This window comes from Mytilus californianus, unplaced genomic scaffold (assembly GCF_021869535.1).
Source record: "Mytilus californianus isolate M0D057914Y unplaced genomic scaffold, xbMytCali1.0.p SCAF_19, whole genome shotgun sequence".
NCBI classification, from domain to species: Eukaryota; Metazoa; Mollusca; class Bivalvia; order Mytilida; family Mytilidae; genus Mytilus; species Mytilus californianus.
The window spans coordinates 11,910,483-11,927,423 of NW_026262667.1; positions in this window are offsets into that span (position 1 = coordinate 11,910,483).

Below are 16,941 nucleotides of genomic sequence, written 5' to 3' on the forward strand. Positions count from 1 at the left end.
TAACTAGATTAAAGCTATTCTTAAGTTTGACAGCAATACACCAAACTACATAATGACCTGTGATTGAGTAAGATCAATATATTACTAATATAGCTGCATAGTTTGATGAAAATCCAAGTTGATTTGAAAAAGTTATAAAAAAAATTAAGGTGAGTGTACTATCTGAAATGCTGAATTTTGTCCAAAATTGCAAATCCTAGCTTTTTTGACCTTCATTAAATTTGACAGCAATACACCAAACTACATAATGACCTTTGATTCAGTAAGATCAATATGTTACCAAGATAGCTGTATAGTTTGATGAAAATCCAAGTTGATTTGAAAAAGTTATAAAAAGATTTAAGGTGTACTATCTGAATATAGTCGGAACTGCAAATTCAAGCTTTTTGGACCTAGATTAATTTAATCCTTAAATTTGACAGCAATACACCAAACTACATAATGACCTATGATTTAGTAAGATCAATATATTACTAAGATAGCTGTATAGTTTGATGAAAATCCTAGTTGATTTGAAAAAGTTATAAAAAAAATTAGGGTTAGGTATCTGAATATAGTCCGAACTGGAAATTCAATCTTTTTTTACCTAGAAATTTGTAAGCAACACACCAAACTACATAATGACCTGTGATTGAGTAAGATCAATATATTACTAATATAGCTGCATAGTTTGATGAAAATCCAAGTTGATTTGAAAAAGTTATAAAAAAAATTAAGGTGAGTGTACTATCTGAAATGCTGAATTTTGTCCAAAATTGCAAATCCTAGCTTTTTTGACCTTCATTAAATTTGACAGCAATACACCAAACTACATAATGACCTTTGATTCAGTAAGATCAATATGTTACCAAGATAGCTGTATAGTTTGATGAAAATCCAAGTTGATTTGAAAAAGTTATAAAAAGATTTAAGGTGTACTATCTGAATATAGTCAGAACTGCAAATTCAAGCTTTTTGGACCTAGATTAATTTAATCCTTAAATTTGACAGCAATACACCAAACTACATAATGACCTATGATTTAGTAAGATCAATATATTACTAAGATAGCTGTATAGTTTGATGAAAATCCCAGTTGATTTGAAAAAGTTATAAAAAAAATTAGGGTTAGGTATCTGAATATAGTCCGAACTGGAAATTCAATCTTTTTTTACCTAGAAATTTGTAAGCAACACACCAAACTACATAATGACCTGTGATTGAGTAAGATCAATATATTACTAATATAGCTGCATAGTTTGATGAAAATCCAAGTTGATTTGAAAAAGTTATAAAAAAAATTAAGGTGAGTGTACTATCTGAAATGCTGAATTTTGTCCAAAATTGCAAATCCTAGCTTTTTTGACCTTCATTAAATTTGACAGCAATACACCAAACTACATAATGACCTTTGATTCAGTAAGATCAATATGTTACCAAGATAGCTGTATAGTTTGATGAAAATCCAAGTTGATTTGAAAAAGTTATAAAAAGATTTAAGGTGTACTATCTGAATATAGTCGGAACTGCAAATTCAAGCTTTTTGGACCTAGATTAATTTAATCCTTAAATTTGACAGCAATACACCAAACTACATAATGACCTATGATTTAGTAAGATCAATATATTACTAAGATAGCTGTATAGTTTGATGAAAATCCTAGTTGATTTGAAAAAGTTATAAAAAAAATTAGGGTTAGGTATCTGAATATAGTCGGAACTGGAAATTCAATCTTTTTTTACCTAGAAATTTGTAAGCAACACACCAAACTACATAATGACCTGTGATTGAGTAAGATCAATATATTACTAATATAGCTGCATAGTTTGATGAAAATCCAAGTTGATTTGAAAAAGTTATAAAAAAAATTAAGGTGAGTGTACTATCTGAAATGCTGAATTTTGTCCAAAATTGCAAATCCTAGCTTTTTTGACCTTCATTAAATTTGACAGCAATACACCAAACTACATAATGACCTTTGATTCAGTAAGATCAATATGTTACCAAGATAGCTGTATAGTTTGATGAAAATCCAAGTTGATTTGAAAAAGTTATAAAAAGATTTAAGGTGTACTATCTGAATATAGTCGGAACTGCAAATTCAAGCTTTTTGGACCTAGATTAATTTAATCCTTAAATTTGACAGCAATACACCAAACTACATAATGACCTATGATTTAGTAAGATCAATATATTACTAAGATAGCTGTATAGTTTGATGAAAATCCTAGTTGATTTGAAAAAGTTATAAAAAAAATTAGGGTTAGGTATCTGAATATAGTCGGAACTGCAAATTCAATCTTTTTTTACCTAGAAATTTGTAAGCAACACACCAAACTACATAATGACCTGTGATTGAGTAAGATCAATATATTACTAATATAGCTGCATAGTTTGATGAAAATCCAAGTTGATTTGAAAAAGTTATAAAAAAAATTAAGGTGAGTGTACTATCTGAAATGCTGAATTTTGTCCAAAATTGCAAATCCTAGCTTTTTTGACGTTCATTAAATTTGACAGCAATACACCAAACTACATAATGACCTTTGATTCAGTAAGATCAATATGTTACCAAGATAGCTGTATAGTTTGATGAAAATCCAAGTTGATTTGAAAGAGTTATAAAAAGATTTAAGGTGTACTATCTGAATATAGTCGGAACTGCAAATTCAAGCTTTTTGGACCTAGATTAATTTAATCCTTAAATTTGACAGCAATACACCAAACTACATAATGACCTATGATTTAGTAAGATCAATATATTACTAAGATAGCTGTATAGTTTGATGAAAATCCTAGTTGATTTGAAAAAGTTATAAAAAAAATTAGGGTTAGGTATCTGAATATAGTCCGAACTGGAAATTCAATCTTTTTTTACCTAGAAATTTGTAAGCAACACACCAAACTACATAATGACCTGTGATTGAGTAAGATCAATATATTACTAATATAGCTGCATAGTTTGATGAAAATCCAAGTTGATTTGAAAAAGTTATAAAAAAAATTAAGGTGAGTGTACTATCTGAAATGCTGAATTTTGTCCAAAATTGCAAATCCTAGCTTTTTTGACCTTCATTAAATTTGACAGCAATACACCAAACTACATAATGACCTTTGATTCAGTAAGATCAATATGTTACCAAGATAGCTGTATAGTTTGATGAAAATCCAAGTTGATTTGAAAAAGTTATAAAAAGATTTAAGGTGTACTATCTGAATATAGTCGGAACTGCAAATTCAAGCTTTTTGGACCTAGATTAATTTAATCCTTAAATTTGACAGCAATACACCAAACTACATAATGACCTATGATTTAGTAAGATCAATATATTACTAAGATAGCTGTATAGTTTGATGAAAATCCTAGTTGATTTGAAAAAGTTATAAAAAAAATTAGGGTTAGGTATCTGAATATAGTCCGAACTGCAAATTCAATCTTTTTTTACCTAGAAATTTGTAAGCAACACACCAAACTACATAATGACCTGTGATTGAGTAAGATCAATATATTACTAATATAGCTGCATAGTTTGATGAAAATCCAAGTTGATTTGAAAAAGTTATAAAAAAAATTAAGGTGAGTGTACTATCTGAAATGCTGAATTTTGTCCAAAATTGCAAATCCTAGCTTTTTTGACCTTCATTAAATTTGACAGCAATACACCAAACTACATAATGACCTTTGATTCAGTAAGATCAATATGTTACCAAGATAGCTGTATAGTTTGATGAAAATCCAAGTTGATTTGAAAAAGTTATAAAAAGATTTAAGGTGTACTATCTGAATATAGTCGGAACTGCAAATTCAAGCTTTTTGGACCTAGATTAATTTAATCCTTAAATTTGACAGCAATACACCAAACTACATAATGACCTATGATTTAGTAAGATCAATATATTACTAAGATAGCTGTATAGTTTGATGAAAATCCTAGTTGATTTGAAAAAGTTATAAAAAAAATTAGGGTTAGGTATCTGAATATAGTCGGAACTGGAAATTCAATCTTTTTTTACCTAGAAATTTGTAAGCAACACACCAAACTACATAATGACCTGTGATTGAGTAAGATCAATATATTACTAATATAGCTGCATAGTTTGATGAAAATCCAAGTTGATTTGAAAAAGTTATAAAAAAAATTAAGGTGAGTGTACTATCTGAAATGCTGAATTTTGTCCAAAATTGCAAATCCTAGCTTTTTTGACCTTCATTAAATTTGACAGCAATACACCAAACTACATAATGACCTTTGATTCAGTAAGATCAATATGTTACCAAGATAGCTGTATAGTTTGATGAAAATCCAAGTTGATTTGAAAGAGTTATAAAAAGATTTAAGGTGTACTATCTGAATATAGTCGGAACTGCAAATTCAAGCTTTTTGGACCTAGATTAATTTAATCCTTAAATTTGACAGCAATACACCAAACTACATAATGACCTATGATTTAGTAAGATCAATATATTACTAAGATAGCTGTATAGTTTGATGAAAATCCTAGTTGATTTGAAAAAGTTATAAAAAAAATTAGGGTTAGGTATCTGAATATAGTCCGAACTGGAAATTCAATCTTTTTTTACCTAGAAATTTGTAAGCAACACACCAAACTACATAATGACCTGTGATTGAGTAAGATCAATATATTACTAATATAGCTGCATAGTTTGATGAAAATCCAAGTTGATTTGAAAAAGTTATAAAAAAAATTAAGGTGAGTGTACTATCTGAAATGCTGAATTTTGTCCAAAATTGCAAATCCTAGCTTTTTTGACCTTCATTAAATTTGACAGCAATACACCAAACTACATAATGACCTTTGATTCAGTAAGATCAATATGTTACCAAGATAGCTGTATAGTTTGATGAAAATCCAAGTTGATTTGAAAAAGTTATAAAAAGATTTAAGGTGTACTATCTGAATATAGTCGGAACTGCAAATTCAAGCTTTTTGGACCTAGATTAATTTAATCCTTAAATTTGACAGCAATACACCAAACTACATAATGACCTATGATTTAGTAAGATCAATATATTACTAAGATAGCTGTATAGTTTGATGAAAATCCTAGTTGATTTGAAAAAGTTATAAAAAAAATTAGGGTTAGGTATCTGAATATAGTCGGAACTGGAAATTCAATCTTTTTTTACCTAGAAATTTGTAAGCAACACACCAAACTACATAATGACCTGTGATTGAGTAAGATCAATATATTACTAATATAGCTGCATAGTTTGATGAAAATCCAAGTTGATTTGAAAAAGTTATAAAAAAAATTAAGGTGAGTGTACTATCTGAAATGCTGAATTTTGTCCAAAATTGCAAATCCTAGCTTTTTTGACCTTCATTAAATTTGACAGCAATACACCAAACTACATAATGACCTTTGATTCAGTAAGATCAATATGTTACCAAGATAGCTGTATAGTTTGATGAAAATCCAAGTTGATTTGAAAAAGTTATAAAAAGATTTAAGGTGTACTATCTGAATATAGTCGGAACTGCAAATTCAAGCTTTTTGGACCTAGATTAATTTAATCCTTAAATTTGACAGCAATACACCAAACTACATAATGACCTATGATTTAGTAAGATCAATATATTACTAAGATAGCTGTATAGTTTGATGAAAATCCTAGTTGATTTGAAAAAGTTATAAAAAAAATTAGGGTTAGGTATCTGAATATAGTCCGAACTGCAAATTCAATCTTTTTTTACCTAGAAATTTGTAAGCAACACACCAAACTACATAATGACCTGTGATTGAGTAAGATCAATATATTACTAATATAGCTGCATAGTTTGATGAAAATCCAAGTTGATTTGAAAAAGTTATAAAAAAAATTAAGGTGAGTGTACTATCTGAAATGCTGAATTTTGTCCAAAATTGCAAATCCTAGCTTTTTTGACCTTCATTAAATTTGACAGCAATACACCAAACTACATAATGACCTTTGATTCAGTAAGATCAATATGTTACCAAGATAGCTGTATAGTTTGATGAAAATCCAAGTTGATTTGAAAAAGTTATAAAAAGATTTAAGGTGTACTATCTGAATATAGTCGGAACTGCAAATTCCAGCTTTTTGGACCTAGATTAATTTAATCCTTAAATTTGACAGCAATACACCAAACTACATAATGACCTATGATTTAGTAAGATCAATATATTACTAAGATAGCTGTATAGTTTGATGAAAATCCTAGTTGATTTGAAAAAGTTATAAAAAAAATTAGGGTTAGGTATCTGAATATAGTCCGAACTGCAAATTCAATCTTTTTTTACCTAGAAATTTGTAAGCAACACACCAAACTACATAATGACCTGTGATTGAGTAAGATCAATATATTACTAATATAGCTGCATAGTTTGATGAAAATCCAAGTTGATTTGAAAAAGTTATAAAAAAAATTAAGGTGAGTGTACTATCTGAAATGCTGAATTTTGTCCAAAATTGCAAATCCTAGCTTTTTTGACCTTCATTAAATTTGACAGCAATACACCAAACTACATAATGACCTTTGATTCAGTAAGATCAATATGTTACCAAGATAGCTGTATAGTTTGATGAAAATCCAAGTTGATTTGAAAAAGTTATAAAAAGATTTAAGGTGTACTATCTGAATATAGTCGGAACTGCAAATTCCAGCTTTTTGGACCTAGATTAATTTAATCCTTAAATTTGACAGCAATACACCAAACTACATAATGACCTATGATTTAGTAAGATCAATATATTACTAAGATAGCTGTATAGTTTGATGAAAATCCTAGTTGATTTGAAAAAGTTATAAAAAAAATTAGGGTTAGGTATCTGAATATAGTCCGAACTGCAAATTCAATCTTTTTTTACCTAGAAATTTGTAAGCAACACACCAAACTACATAATGACCTGTGATTGAGTAAGATCAATATATTACTAATATAGCTGCATAGTTTGATGAAAATCCAAGTTGATTTGAAAAAGTTATAAAAAAAATTAAGGTGAGTGTACTATCTGAAATGCTGAATTTTGTCCAAAATTGCAAATCCTAGCTTTTTTGACCTTCATTAAATTTGACAGCAATACACCAAACTACATAATGACCTTTGATTCAGTAAGATCAATATGTTACCAAGATAGCTGTATAGTTTGATGAAAATCCAAGTTGATTTGAAAAAGTTATAAAAAGATTTAAGGTGTACTATCTGAATATAGTCGGAACTGCAAATTCAAGCTTTTTGGACCTAGATTAATTTAATCCTTAAATTTGACAGCAATACACCAAACTACATAATGACCTATGATTTAGTAAGATCAATATATTACTAAGATAGCTGTATAGTTTGATGAAAATCCTAGTTGATTTGAAAAAGTTATAAAAAAAATTAGGGTTAGGTATCTGAATATAGTCCGAACTGCAAATTCAATCTTTTTTTACCTAGAAATTTGTAAGCAACACACCAAACTACATAATGACCTGTGATTGAGTAAGATCAATATATTACTAATATAGCTGCATAGTTTGATGAAAATCCAAGTTGATTTGAAAAAGTTATAAAAAAAATTAAGGTGAGTGTACTATCTGAAATGCTGAATTTTGTCCAAAATTGCAAATCCTAGCTTTTTTGACCTTCATTAAATTTGACAGCAATACACCAAACTACATAATGACCTTTGATTCAGTAAGATCAATATGTTACCAAGATAGCTGTATAGTTTGATGAAAATCCAAGTTGATTTGAAAAAGTTATAAAAAGATTTAAGGTGTACTATCTGAATATAGTCGGAACTGCAAATTCAAGCTTTTTGGACCTAGATTAATTTAATCCTTAAATTTGACAGCAATACACCAAACTACATAATGACCTATGATTTAGTAAGATCAATATATTACTAAGATAGCTGTATAGTTTGATGAAAATCCTAGTTGATTTGAAAAAGTTATAAAAAAAATTAGGGTTAGGTATCTGAATATAGTCCGAACTGCAAATTCAATCTTTTTTTACCTAGAAATTTGTAAGCAACACACCAAACTACATAATGACCTGTGATTGAGTAAGATCAATATATTACTAATATAGCTGCATAGTTTGATGAAAATCCAAGTTGATTTGAAAAAGTTATAAAAAAAATTAAGGTGAGTGTACTATCTGAAATGCTGAATTTTGTCCAAAATTGCAAATCCTAGCTTTTTTGACCTTCATTAAATTTGACAGCAATACACCAAACTACATAATGACCTTTGATTCAGTAAGATCAATATGTTACCAAGATAGCTGTATAGTTTGATGAAAATCCAAGTTGATTTGAAAAAGTTATAAAAAGATTTAAGGTGTACTATCTGAATATAGTCGGAACTGCAAATTCAAGCTTTTTGGACCTAGATTAATTTAATCCTTAAATTTGACAGCAATACACCAAACTACATAATGACCTATGATTTAGTAAGATCAATATATTACTAAGATAGCTGTATAGTTTGATGAAAATCCTAGTTGATTTGAAAAAGTTATAAAAAAAATTAGGGTTAGGTATCTGAATATAGTCCGAACTGCAAATTCAATCTTTTTTTACCTAGAAATTTGTAAGCAACACACCAAACTACATAATGACCTGTGATTGAGTAAGATCAATATATTACTAATATAGCTGCATAGTTTGATGAAAATCCAAGTTGATTTGAAAAAGTTATAAAAAAAATTAAGGTGAGTGTACTATCTGAAATGCTGAATTTTGTCCAAAATTGCAAATCCTAGCTTTTTTGACCTTCATTAAATTTGACAGCAATACACCAAACTACATAATGACCTTTGATTCAGTAAGATCAATATGTTACCAAGATAGCTGTATAGTTTGATGAAAATCCAAGTTGATTTGAAAAAGTTATAAAAAGATTTAAGGTGTTAGGGTTAGGGTTAGGGTTAGGGTTAGGGTTAGGGTTAGGGTTAGGGTTAGGGTTAGGGTTAGGGTTAGGGTTAGGGTTAGGGTTAGGGTTAGGGTTAGGGTTTAGGGTTAGGGTTAGGGTTAGGGTTAGGGTTAGGGTTAGGGTTAGGGTTAGGGTTAGGGTTTAGGGTTAGGGTTAGGGTTAGGGTTAGGGTTAGGGTTAGGGTTAGGGTTAGGGTTAGGGTTAGGGTTAGGGTTAGGGTTAGGGTTAGGGTTAGGGTTAGGGTTAGGGTTAGGGTTAGGGTTAGGGTTAGGGTTAGGGTTAGGGTTAGGGTTAGGGTTAGGGTTAGGGTTAGGGTTAGGGTTAGGGTTAGGGTTAGGGTTAGGGTTAGGGTTAGGGTTAGGGTTAGGGTTAGGGTTAGGGTTAGGGTTAGGGTTAGGGTTAGGGTTAGGGTTAGGGTTAGGGTTAGGGTTAGGGTTAGGGTTAGGGTTAGGGTTAGGGTTAGGGTTAGGGTTAGGGTTAGGGTTAGGGTTAGGGTTAGGGTTAGGGTTAGGGTTAGGGTTAGGGTTAGGGTTAGGGTTAGGGTTAGGGTTAGGGTTAGGGTTAGGGTTAGGGTTAGGGTTAGGGTTAGGGTTAGGGTTAGGGTTAGGGTTAGGGTTAGGGTTAGGGTTAGGGTTAGGGTTAGGGTTAGGGTTAGGGTTAGGGTTAGGGTTAGGGTTAGGGTTAGGGTTAGGGTTAGGGTTAGGGTTAGGGTTAGGGTTAGGGTTAGGGTTAGGGTTAGGGTTAGGGTTAGGGTTAGGGTTAGGGTTAGGGTTAGGGTTAGGGTTAGGGTTAGGGTTAGGGTTAGGGTTAGGGTTAGGGTTAGGGTTAGTTAGGGTTAGGGTTAGGGTTAGGGTTAGGGTTAGGGTTAGGGTTAGGGTTAGGGTTAGGGTTAGGGTTAGGGTTAGGGTTAGGGTTAGGGTTAGGGTTAGGGTTAGGGTTAGGGTTAGGGTTAGGGTTAGGGTTAGGGTTAGGGTTAGGGTTAGGGTTAGGGTTAGGGTTAGGGTTAGGGTTAGGGTTAGGGTTAGGGTTAGGGTTAGGGTTAGGGTTAGGGTTAGGGTTAGGGTTAGGGTTAGGGTTAGGGTTAGGGTTAGGGTTAGGGTTAGGGTTAGGGTTAGGGTTAGGGTTAGGGTTAGGGTTAGGGTTAGGGTTAGGGTTAGGGTTAGGGTTAGGGTTAGGGTTAGGGTTAGGGTTAGGGTTAGGGTTAGGGTTAGGGTTAGGGTTAGGGTTAGGGTTAGGGTTAGGGTTAGGGTTAGGGTTAGGGTTAGGGTTAGGGTTAGGGTTAGGGTTAGGGTTAGGGTTAGGGTTAGGGTTAGGGTTAGGGTTAGGGTTAGGGTTAGGGTTAGGGTTAGGGTTAGGGTTAGGGTTAGGGTTAGGGTTAGGGTTAGGGTTAGGGTTAGGGTTAGGGTTAGGGTTAGGGTTAGGGTTAGGGTTAGGGTTAGGGTTAGGGTTAGGGTTAGGGTTAGGGTTAGGGTTAGGGTTAGGGTTAGGGTTAGGGTTAGGGTTAGGGTTAGGGTTAGGGTTAGGGTTAGGGTTAGGGTTAGGGTTAGGGTTAGGGTTAGGGTTAGGGTTAGGGTTAGGGTTAGGGTTAGGGTTAGGGTTAGGGTTAGGGTTAGGGTTAGGGTTAGGGTTAGGGTTAGGGTTAGGGTTAGGGTTAGGGTTAGGGTTAGGGTTAGGGTTAGGGTTAGGGTTAGGGTTGGGTTAGGGTTAGGGTTAGGGTTAGGGTTAGGGTTAGGGTTAGGGTTAGGGTTAGGGTTAGGGTTAGGGTTAGGGTTAGGGTTAGGGTTAGGGTGTAGGGTTAGGGTTAGGGTTAGGGTTAGGGTTAGGGTTAGGGTTAGGGTTAGGGTTAGGGTTAGGGTTAGGGTTAGGGTTAGGGTTAGGGTTAGGGTTAGGGTTAGGGTTAGGGTTAGGGTTAGGGTTAGGGTTAGGGTTAGGGTTAGGGTTAGGGTTAGGGTTAGGGTTAGGGTTAGGGTTAGGGTTAGGGTTAGGGTTAGGGTTAGGGTTAGGGTTAGGGTTAGGGTTAGGGTTAGGGTTAGGGTTAGGGTTAGGGTTAGGGTTAGGGTTAGGGTTAGGGTTAGGGTTAGGGTTAGGGTTAGGGTTAGGGTTAGGGTTAGGGTTAGGGTTAGGGTTAGGGTTAGGGTTAGGGTTAGGGTTAGGGTTAGGGTTAGGGTTAGGGTTAGGGTTAGGGTTAGGGTTAGGGTTAGGGTTAGGGTTAGGGTTAGGGTTAGGGTTAGGGTTAGGGTTAGGGTTAGGGTTAGGGTTAGGGTTAGGGTTAGGGTTAGGGTTAGGGTTAGGGTTAGGGTTAGGGTTAGGGTTAGGGTTAGGGTTAGGGTTAGGGTTAGGGTTAGGGTTAGGGTTAGGGTTAGGGTTAGGGTTAGGGTTAGGGTTAGGGTTAGGGTTAGGGTTAGGGTTAGGGTTAGGGTTAGGGTTAGGGTTAGGGTTAGGGTTAGGGTTAGGGTTAGGGTTAGGGTTAGGGTTAGGGTTAGGGTTAGGGTTAGGGTTAGGGTTAGGGTTAGGGTTAGGGTTAGGGTTAGGGTTAGGGTTAGGGTTAGGGTTAGGGTTAGGGTTAGGGTTAGGGTTAGGGTTAGGGTTAGGGTTAGGGTTAGGGTTAGGGTTAGGGTTAGGGTTAGGGTTAGGGTTAGGGTTAGGGTTAGGGTTAGGGTTAGGGTTAGGGTTAGGGTTAGGGTTAGGGTTAGGGTTAGGGTTAGGGTTAGGGTTAGGGTTAGGGTTAGGGTTAGGGTTAGGGTTAGGGTTAGGGTTAGGGTTAGGGTTAGGGTTAGGGTTAGGGTTAGGGTTAGGGTTAGGGTTAGGGTTAGGGTTAGGGTTAGGGTTAGGGTTAGGGTTAGGGTTAGGGTTAGGGTTAGGGTTAGGGTTAGGGTTAGGGTTAGGGTTAGGGTTAGGGTTAGGGTTAGGGTTAGGGTTAGGGTTAGGGTTAGGGTTAGGGTTAGGGTTAGGGTTAGGGTTAGGGTTAGGGTTAGGGTTAGGGTTAGGGTTAGGGTTAGGGTTAGGGTTAGGGTTAGGGTTAGGGTTAGGGTTAGGGTTAGGGTTAGGGTTAGGGTTAGGGTTAGGGTTAGGGTTAGGGTTAGGGTTAGGGTTAGGGTTAGGGTTAGGGTTAGGGTTAGGGTTAGGGTTAGGGTTAGGGTTAGGGTTAGGGTTAGGGTTAGGGTTAGGGTTAGGGTTAGGGTTAGGGTTAGGGTTAGGGTTAGGGTTAGGGTTAGGGTTAGGGTTAGGGTTAGGGTTAGGGTTAGGGTTAGGGTTAGGGTTAGGGTTAGGGTTAGGGTTAGGGTTAGGGTTAGGGTTAGGGTTAGGGTTAGGGTTAGGGTTAGGGTTAGGGTTAGGGTTAGGGTTAGGGTTAGGGTTAGGGTTAGGGTTAGGGTTAGGGTTAGGGTTAGGGTTAGGGTTAGGGTTAGGGTTAGGGTTAGGGTTAGGGTTAGGGTTAGGGTTAGGGTTAGGGTTAGGGTTAGGGTTAGGGTTAGGGTTAGGGTTAGGGTTAGGGTTAGGGTTAGGGTTAGGGTTAGGGTTAGGGTTAGGGTTAGGGTTAGGGTTAGGGTTAGGGTTAGGGTTAGGGTTAGGGTTAGGGTTAGGGTTAGGGTTAGGGTTAGGGTTAGGGTTAGGGTTAGGGTTAGGGTTAGGGTTAGGGTTAGGGTTAGGGTTAGGGTTAGGGTTAGGGTTAGGGTTAGGGTTAGGGTTAGGGTTAGGGTTAGGGTTAGGGTTAGGGTTAGGGTTAGGGTTAGGGTTAGGGTTAGGGTTAGGGTTAGGGTTAGGGTTAGGGTTAGGGTTAGGGTTAGGGTTAGGGTTAGGGTTAGGGTTAGGGTTAGGGTTAGGGTTAGGGTTAGGGTTAGGGTTAGGGTTAGGGTTAGGGTTAGGGTTAGGGTTAGGGTTAGGGTTAGGGTTAGGGTTAGGGTTAGGGTTAGGGTTAGGGTTAGGGTTAGGGTTAGGGTTAGGGTTAGGGTTAGGGTTAGGGTTAGGGTTAGGGTTAGGGTTAGGGTTAGGGTTAGGGTTAGGGTTAGGGTTAGGGTTAGGGTTAGGGTTAGGGTTAGGGTTAGGGTTAGGGTTAGGGTTAGGGTTAGGGTTAGGGTTAGGGTTAGGGTTAGGGTTAGGGTTAGGGTTAGGGTTAGGGTTAGGGTTAGGGTTAGGGTTAGGGTTAGGGTTAGGGTTAGGGTTAGGGTTAGGGTTAGGGTTAGGGTTAGGGTTAGGGTTAGGGTTAGGGTTAGGGTTAGGGTTAGGGTTAGGGTTAGGGTTAGGGTTAGGGTTAGGGTTAGGGTTAGGGTTAGGGTTAGGGTTAGGGTTAGGGTTAGGGTTAGGGTTAGGGTTAGGGTTAGGGTTAGGGTTAGGGTTAGGGTTAGGGTTAGGGTTAGGGTTAGGGTTAGGGTTAGGGTTAGGGTTAGGGTTAGGGTTAGGGTTAGGGTTAGGGTTAGGGTTAGGGTTAGGGTTAGGGTTAGGGTTAGGGTTAGGGTTAGGGTTAGGGTTAGGGTTAGGGTTAGGGTTAGGGTTAGGGTTAGGGTTAGGGTTAGGGTTAGGGTTAGGGTTAGGGTTAGGGTTAGGGTTAGGGTTAGGGTTAGGGTTAGGGTTAGGGTTAGGGTTAGGGTTAGGGTTAGGGTTAGGGTTAGGGTTAGGGTTAGGGTTAGGGTTAGGGTTAGGGTTAGGGTTAGGGTTAGGGTTAGGGTTAGGGTTAGGGTTAGGGTTAGGGTTAGGGTTAGGGTTAGGGTTAGGGTTAGGGTTAGGGTTAGGGTTAGGGTTAGGGTTAGGGTTAGGGTTAGGGTTAGGGTTAGGGTTAGGGTTAGGGTTAGGGTTAGGGTTAGGGTTAGGGTTAGGGTTAGGGTTAGGGTTAGGGTTAGGGTTAGGGTTAGGGTTAGGGTTAGGGTTAGGGTTAGGGTTAGGGTTAGGGTTAGGGTTAGGGTTAGGGTTAGGGTTAGGGTTAGGGTTAGGGTTAGGGTTAGGGTTAGGGTTAGGGTTAGGGTTAGGGTTAGGGTTAGGGTTAGGGTTAGGGTTAGGGTTAGGGTTAGGGTTAGGGTTAGGGTTAGGGTTAGGGTTAGGGTTAGGGTTAGGGTTAGGGTTAGGGTTAGGGTTAGGGTTAGGGTTAGGGTTAGGGTTAGGGTTAGGGTTAGGGTTAGGGTTAGGGTTAGGGTTAGGGTTAGGGTTAGGGTTAGGGTTAGGGTTAGGGTTAGGGTTAGGGTTAGGGTTAGGGTTAGGGTTAGGGTTAGGGTTAGGGTTAGGGTTAGGGTTAGGGTTAGGGTTAGGGTTAGGGTTAGGGTTAGGGTTAGGGTTAGGGTTAGGGTTAGGGTTAGGGTTAGGGTTAGGGTTAGGGTTAGGGTTAGGGTTAGGGTTAGGGTTAGGGTTAGGGTTAGGGTTAGGGTTAGGGTTAGGGTTAGGGTTAGGGTTAGGGTTAGGGTTAGGGTTAGGGTTAGGGTTAGGGTTAGGGTTAGGGTTAGGGTTAGGGTTAGGGTTAGGGTTAGGGTTAGGGTTAGGGTTAGGGTTAGGGTTAGGGTTAGGGTTAGGGTTAGGGTTAGGGTTAGGGTTAGGGTTAGGGTTAGGGTTAGGGTTAGGGTTAGGGTTAGGGTTAGGGTTAGGGTTAGGGTTAGGGTTAGGGTTAGGGTTAGGGTTAGGGTTAGGGTTAGGGTTAGGGTTAGGGTTAGGGTTAGGGTTAGGGTTAGGGTTAGGGTTAGGGTTAGGGTTAGGGTTAGGGTTAGGGTTAGGGTTAGGGTTAGGGTTAGGGTTAGGGTTAGGGTTAGGGTTAGGGTTAGGGTTAGGGTTAGGGTTAGGGTTAGGGTTAGGGTTAGGGTTAGGGTTAGGGTTAGGGTTAGGGTTAGGGTTAGGGTTAGGGTTAGGGTTAGGGTTAGGGTTAGGGTTAGGGTTAGGGTTAGGGTTAGGGTTAGGGTTAGGGTTAGGGTTAGGGTTAGGGTTAGGGTTAGGGTTAGGGTTAGGGTTAGGGTTAGGGTTAGGGTTAGGGTTAGGGTTAGGGTTAGGGTTAGGGTTAGGGTTAGGGTTAGGGTTAGGGTTAGGGTTAGGGTTAGGGTTAGGGTTAGGGTTAGGGTTAGGGTTAGGGTTAGGGTTAGGGTTAGGGTTAGGGTTAGGGTTAGGGTTAGGGTTAGGGTTAGGGTTAGGGTTAGGGTTAGGGTTAGGGTTAGGGTTAGGGTTAGGGTTAGGGTTAGGGTTAGGGTTAGGGTTAGGGTTAGGGTTAGGGTTAGGGTTAGGGTTAGGGTTAGGGTTAGGGTTAGGGTTAGGGTTAGGGTTAGGGTTAGGGTTAGGGTTAGGGTTAGGGTTAGGGTTAGGGTTAGGGTTAGGGTTAGGGTTAGGGTTAGGGTTAGGGTTAGGGTTAGGGTTAGGGTTAGGGTTAGGGTTAGGGTTAGGGTTAGGGTTAGGGTTAGGGTTAGGGTTAGGGTTAGGGTTAGGGTTAGGGTTAGGGTTAGGGTTAGGGTTAGGGTTAGGGTTAGGGTTAGGGTTAGGGTTAGGGTTAGGGTTAGGGTTAGGGTTAGGGTTAGGGTTAGGGTTAGGGTTAGGGTTAGGGTTAGGGTTAGGGTTAGGGTTAGGGTTAGGGTTAGGGTTAGGGTTAGGGTTAGGGTTAGGGTTAGGGTTAGGGTTAGGGTTAGGGTTAGGGTTAGGGTTAGGGTTAGGGTTAGGGTTAGGGTTAGGGTTAGGGTTAGGGTTAGGGTTAGGGTTAGGGTTAGGGTTAGGGTTAGGGTTAGGGTTAGGGTTAGGGTTAGGGTTAGGGTTAGGGTTAGGGTTAGGGTTAGGGTTAGGGTTAGGGTTAGGGTTAGGGTTAGGGTTAGGGTTAGGGTTAGGGTTAGGGTTAGGGTTAGGGTTAGGGTTAGGGTTAGGGTTAGGGTTAGGGTTAGGGTTAGGGTTAGGGTTAGGGTTAGGGTTAGGGTTAGGGTTAGGGTTAGGGTTAGGGTTAGGGTTAGGGTTAGGGTTAGGGTTAGGGTTAGGGTTAGGGTTAGGGTTAGGGTTAGGGTTAGGGTTAGGGTTAGGGTTAGGGTTAGGGTTAGGGTTAGGGTTAGGGTTAGGGTTAGGGTTAGGGTTAGGGTTAGGGTTAGGGTTAGGGTTAGGGTTAGGGTTAGGGTTAGGGTTAGGGTTAGGGTTAGGGTTAGGGTTAGGGTTAGGGTTAGGGTTAGGGTTAGGGTTAGGGTTAGGGTTAGGGTTAGGGTTAGGGTTAGGGTTAGGGTTAGGGTTAGGGTTAGGGTTAGGGTTAGGGTTAGGGTTAGGGTTAGGGTTAGGGTTAGGGTTAGGGTTAGGGTTAGGGTTAGGGTTAGGGTTAGGGTTAGGGTTAGGGTTAGGGTTAGGGTTAGGGTTAGGGTTAGGGTTAGGGTTAGGGTTAGGGTTAGGGTTAGGGTTAGGGTTAGGGTTAGGGTTAGGGTTAGGGTTAGGGTTAGGGTTAGGGTTAGGGTTAGGGTTAGGGTTAGGGTTAGGGTTAGGGTTAGGGTTAGGGTTAGGGTTAGGGTTAGGGTTAGGGTTAGGGTTAGGGTTAGGGTTAGGGTTAGGGTTAGGGTTAGGGTTAGGGTTAGGGTTAGGGTTAGGGTTAGGGTTAGGGTTAGGGTTAGGGTTAGGGTTAGGGTTAGGGTTAGGGTTAGGGTTAGGGTTAGGGTTAGGGTTAGGGTTAGGGTTAGGGTTAGGGTTAGGGTTAGGGTTAGGGTTAGGGTTAGGGTTAGGGTTAGGGTTAGGGTTAGGGTTAGGGTTAGGGTTAGGGTTAGGGTTAGGGTTAGGGTTAGGGTTAGGGTTAGGGTTAGGGTTAGGGTTAGGGTTAGGGTTAGGGTTAGGGTTAGGGTTAGGGTTAGGGTTAGGGTTAGGGTTAGGGTTAGGGTTAGGGTTAGGGTTAGGGTTAGGGTTAGGGTTAGGGTTAGGGTTAGGGTTAGGGTTAGGGTTAGGGTTAGGGTTAGGGTTAGGGTTAGGGTTAGGGTTAGGGTTAGGGTTAGGGTTAGGGTTAGGGTTAGGGTTAGGGTTAGGGTTAGGGTTAGGGTTAGGGTTAGGGTTAGGGTTAGGGTTAGGGTTAGGGTTAGGGTTAGGGTTAGGGTTAGGGTTAGGGTTAGGGTTAGGGTTAGGGTTAGGGTTAGGGTTAG